Here is a 6242-nt window from a genome sequence, read left to right on the forward strand (position 1 = left end):
CAATTTTTTACTTCAATATTAATATAGAAATTACTTTAACAACTTGTCAATAAGGTCTACCTAAACCTGATTTAAAAAAAATTAAGGTCTACCTAAACCTGATTTAAAAAAAATTAAGATCTACATATTTCCAGTAATAAGTTGATCAAATAGATGTTGATACCATTTCCTTTCAAAATACCAAGCTAAATTCTTTAGGCGAGATGAAAATCATGTAGATTCTCTTATTTACTCTTTCTGTTACGTATTTTCCTTTGACATCAAACACAACATGGAGGAATGGCTTTAAACTGAGTGGGGAAGTTTAAAAAATATATATATATACATATATCTTTTATTGTTTAACCAAGAACCCAGAGGGCCGGCAGAGGTACCCAGGAGGCTCAGCGCATTCAAATCAATTATAAAATGTACCTTTTTGGGATAAGGAATGTTAACATTAGGGTTTATCGTTAAAGTACCAGCAATATGCTGTTGTTCTTCGGTGTGTGGAGGTTTCATTTGCTGGTGACGGGTAGAGCGCTTCAGCTTGTCTGTGAAAGGTCATGTAGATTGCCTATTTTTCCAGAGACCTTTCAACTCACCGCTAATGGTTTTGGGCTGTGAAGGCTATACAATAAGGAATGTTGGTCGTTGCTGGTGCTATGAGGTCTCTACCTCTTGTGCTTGCTTTCCACGCATGGTGTGTGTGTATGACGGCATGCGTGCCTCGGTGCATTTTGTTTCTTTTTTTCCCCATGATTACGTATATAGCATTTGAAGTTTCACCATTGTTTTTGGATACACTTTGATGTATGATTCAGTGCTTTACTGCAGAAGGCAGTTGCACTTGGTTTTGAGCCTCATAATAATAATTTCCTTGTGTAGATATAAATTATGTGCATAAAGCATCCAATAGTAATCTCTCCATAGATTGCACATAATACATGAACTCAAAACCTTTTATATGTGGGCATGCAAGATTCAGTTAAGAGCTTTCACATACGCAACTTATCAGTAACTACGCAAGGCAAATTATTATAAGGTTTCATACCATCTTCAATCGCTGTTTGCAATAAAGCAGGGAATCATAAGTCACGGCAACAACGGTATTAACGTGTTCTAATTTGCGCGCTTACCCGTACTGATTGAACCTGTTAAAAAGAAAAGGAATGAAACATTTACAACTATGAATATAAATTATTGATTTCAGCATTTCACTGTGCAGTGCAGTAAGTTCTTAAGAAATTTAAAGAGATTCATATTTTGACATTTTTCAATGAAAACTGTTGCATGGAAAAGATTTTATGTGTTTCATAATCACATATGATTTTATAGTTGATAGAAAAGTTGGGTTCCTCAAATAGGATATTAAAAAAAAAAAAAAAAAGTTCATGCAGCCCATGTGTATTTTTCCCTGCAACACCCTTTAATTTAAAATTCATAGCTTCTAAAATACAGGTATGTTAAATGCAATTCTTGCCCTCAAAAAACCTTTTGTTTGCCGAGCACAATGTTAGTTTTGTAATCATGCAATATTTGACTGCAATACTAACAAAGATATAACTTTAAGATGTCAATAAAATGCTTCTATCAATTGCCATCTCAGTAAATCTAGCTGTGAAAATCCAGGCTGCAGTCGCTACCAGCGAAGAACCTGCTACTGTTATAACAAGAACAAGCGAAGAAAAAAGCTTTCTAAGAGTGAGTTTCATATGCTAATGATTCTTTAGGAATTTCCCCTGGCACCCATTGTGCTCAACACATGTCTAATCGCCCGAACGCTTTGGCCAAACCCACCACCACAAAGCATGTTTTAATTCTTTTAGGTAGGCCTATATCGAATTTCTTATGTGCTGCGCACAGTGGCACCTTCACTAGTGGAAGATGTCGACAACAAGTACAACCTCAATTGAGAGTGGTGCAAAAAGTGATAGTTGCTTCAATTTATTGCTGAATTAGGGATAGGAAATCGTGAACAAACATTATGTTAGAATTTTGGGTCTCATTGATTTTTGGTTCACTTGTCTTGCACATTATTGTACAAATGACTTTTTTTAGAGATTAGGAAAAGGGATATCTTACCCTGATTCATAGTAAGCATGTACGTTGATGGATGAACTTAACTCAATGAATTGAAAGTCAATGAAAATACATTTTAAATGAAGGCATGAATTAATCAAAACTAATGAAAGATGAAGACTTTTTATACGAAAGAGATGGGTTAAATTTAATTTCACCAAGAGGGACCCACAAAAAAGAAAGATATGAAATGACAAAAGAAAAACAACAACAACAACAACAACGTGAGCAAGAGAATAGAAGTAAAGGAACGGTTAGGTTTTGGGAAAATCTATGGTGGGTGTTGGGGGTGCGGAGGAGTCTAATTAATGATAACTTGCATTGCAGTCCCTATCATTTTTGACTTGGGATATTCATTCCAATATTTAGAATATTGTAACCATTGCCTCAATTTTACTTTGTTTTGAATTGTTGTTTACAATCTTTACTTTTGCAGCGTTTTACCATATGCTGCAAACCTTGATATTGCCATAAAGTGGAGGATACGGCAATGTTTTTTTTTCTTTTTTTTTTTTTTTTTGCGTTGCGAAAAACTTTTTTGCAGCGTTTTTTTGGCGTTGCGAATAACCTTTTTGCAAAGTTTTTTTTTTCGTTGCGAATAACTTTTTGCGACTTTTTTTCGCGTTGCAAATAACTTTTTTGCAACATTTTTTTATCGTTATCTATGCTTTTGTCCCCTTTTTTTGCACTTTTTTTAATCGTTGCCGTAGGTCATTTTACATTTTTTTTTGTTCGTACAGTGATTACATACATCAACCACAAAACATAATAGAAGATAACTATATTAAACAACTCCAATAATCATTATTAATTGAACTCCAAAATGCAATAATATTCGTACAAAATTCAAATCCAAAATTCTAAAACATCTATAAATCCAATACATTTTTCAAAAAAAAAAAAAAAAAAAAAAAAAACAATGTAGTGAGTAAAACCACCCCATCGGCCTCCTTAATTTTCTTCTCAACAATCTTCGATACGAGTTGTGCCTTTAGGCTTTAGTATTGGTCTTGGTCTATGAGAAAAGAAGATAAAGATAGATACCACATTTTTATCAAAATCTACTATAAAATCTAATTTTTATCCAAACCAAATAGGGGTAAAGTAAACTTGGCAAATTACACCACCTAACAAAATGTAGTAATAGGAGTAGTTAATGCGTCATGGGCGTAAAAAAGAAAAAGTTTGAAACGAAACGTGTCCAACATGATATCAATTTAATTGAATCCAGAAAAGGTTCTATTATCATAAGCTATCAGAATCTCAAAGATTAACCAAAACACCAAATAAGCACCTGAGTACAACATTAATATAATGATGCGTCGTACTCCAGAAATGGTTTCAGCTAATGGTGTCCCAAGAAACATCTGTAATCAAATGTGCACAACACTTCTACCTGAAAACAATGGCTTCCCTGTGAAGACCTCTGCAAAAATGTAGCCAATGCTCTAAATATTGATGATGGGATATAAAACAAAAAATAAGATCCTTAAAAAAACTAACAATGAATTATGAGCAATGATTTTGTGTTTTCCTTTTCTATCTACCTAATACTGCTTTCCTCAATGGAAGCCCTAATCTTGGAGATCCCAAATGCACAAAAAGTAACAGAATCCTTGAATAAATAACAATAATAAATGGAAATTTCAATCTTAAATCCTCCTGGAATTGAATTGTTTCGCTTGTGGAATTTGTGATAATTAATTCATATAAAACACATTACTACGAGGTATAGGGCTAATGTTGATAGTATTACAATCCCAAATGCACAAAAAACTGGCTAATGTTGATAGTTTTACATATAGCACATAATTTTTTGTAGAATGTTTAAGCCCTCGTATATAAAATTATAAATATTACTACGGGGTATAACAACATATTATCATGCTTCTATTCTCTCTGTTATTGTATTTATGAAGAAAGTGACAATATAAACCCAAAAACAAAGCAGGTAGAACAAGAAACTCACTCCCTTGGGACATCTCCAACAGACATCCAGTCACCAAATCAAAAAGCATTTCTCACCTTCCCTCATGTGTTATGCCTTCTAATTAAAATTTTATAACAATTGTAAGAATTGATGAACTCTAAATTAAAAAAAAAATAAAAAATAAAAAATTCCAATAATATTTACCCATTTATCTCCAAATGTAGAATTCATTGTGTATATGAGCTGTGTTTAGACAGATTTGATATAGTGCTTTGTTCATGTAAACCTGAAGTAAAACCCAAAAATCAACAGAAAGAATTAAGAAAGCAATGATTAATTCAAGAAATCAAACAATTGAAACACCAGATTCTAAGAACGGTAACAAATGTATCATAATATCTAGTGAATATATACCTACATAGAAATAAGAGAGAGACAAAGAGAAGGAGAAAATCTTAAAGATTCTACTCTATTGAGAAAGAGTCAAGAGCCCGAAGCACCAAGCAGAAGGGACCTTTTAGGGTGTAGTGTAAAAAACTATGCAGCTGGCATTGACTATAACGGAAAGGAAAAATGTAAGATGTTAATTCCAAAATAGCAGACAAAGGTTTCCATGTAAAAGTCAAAGAGATAAAGCAATGTTACTGGATAATTGGGAAAAGAATACATCTGAAACAAAACACGATAATCAATAGAAGAAATTAAGAAAAACGATGATTAATTCAAGAAATACATGTCGATATGGGTTTCATGGGATTAGAAATTGTACGTTGAAGGAGAAAGGTGATCCATTGTAAGGATTTAGATGCAAAGAACTTTTTTGCATTCATGAAGGGCATGGCCGGGCCTAGAGGAAATTTTGGGTTATCGGGGTTCAAAATGCAAGGGAGTCGACACTGATCAAATGCATTTAACAAGAAAGAATGGGTAAACATTAGGACTAATGACATCCTACATATTATAATAATTCCAATTCTCATAGAGAATTATCTACCTAAATATTTAAACATGCTCCTAATACAGAATTTTAATTATCAATACAATGATGATACAATGTAGAACTATACAAATAATTGCACTAAAAAATTATACTTAAGAGATTAAATAGTCATACTTGCTGGCACTAGAGGATGAAAAGGAGAAAAATCCCAAAGATAGATATGAGTTAGACCTTGCACAATATCAATGAACAAACGTTAGATTGAAATGGAAAAGACAATTCAGCCAAAAATCATAAACAAAATATAGAACACAAATCCCATACTTGGAATTTGAAATAAGATAGAATCAGAAAATCAAAGAAAAATACAAACTTAAAAGCCCCAAAAAAGAATAAATGACTTCTAAAATTTCAAAACCTTCTATGTAAAATAATTTAAAATGTATACTGCTAGGGTTTTTGTTCCAAGAAGAGTAAGGAGGAGACGAACTTTGGAACGTCAATGACAAACAACAATTTCCATGGAAGATCTGACTGAAAATTATCAAAGCAAGCTAAATTTCTAGGGTTTGTGTTCAAAATATTGTCACCAAACCGGTAGACTTTGCAGTCGAAAAATGGTAAAAGATCAATAAGAACAATAAAACGCTGATTAGGGAACGAGAAACACAAATTGCAGTGAATGTGTCACATGAAAAACCAAAATCAAACCAATAAAATCAAATAGCAAAATCAGGTGAAATACATAGAGATGTAGAGCTGTCCTGTCGTTTTCCTCCAGCTCCTCCGTCGCATCTTGCTCTATTGCATTGCTATAGTGAGGAGAGAGTTTTGAGAACAAGCAAGTTAGGGCTTTCTGTGGTGTCGAGAGAGGCGTGTTTCATTCAAGTCTTATAATTATAGTGCGAAATGTTAACTGTAGAAGAACTGATTTGTGCACAGTTAACTAAACAAGGTGGGAAAAGGCTTGTGACACGAATAGTATTCTCCCAAAGCCTCTCTTTTAAGGGAAAGAGAAAAAAGATTTCTAGATGGCAGGTCTGGTCAGGCGGTTCCAGTCAGTTTTCATGGGTCAACCCACGACCAAACCCAACCCAACCAGACCCGCGGTGTTCACCCAAAAACCAAACCCAATTGTAATATTTAAAATTTTGGGTCTTTTGGTAATCGTTTGATTATTTTTTCCATGGAAATTGTCAATTAAAAAGATAGATTTTATTACAGGAGAAAAAAAATTTCAATTGCCAAAAAAATAAATAAATAAAACCTAAAAAACAAAAAACACCTCTTACCGTGATCAAAACATGAAGG

The sequence above is a fragment of the Olea europaea genome, chromosome 7 (assembly GCF_002742605.1).
Source record: "Olea europaea var. sylvestris chromosome 7, O_europaea_v1, whole genome shotgun sequence".
Taxonomy (NCBI): Eukaryota; Viridiplantae; Streptophyta; class Magnoliopsida; order Lamiales; family Oleaceae; genus Olea; species Olea europaea.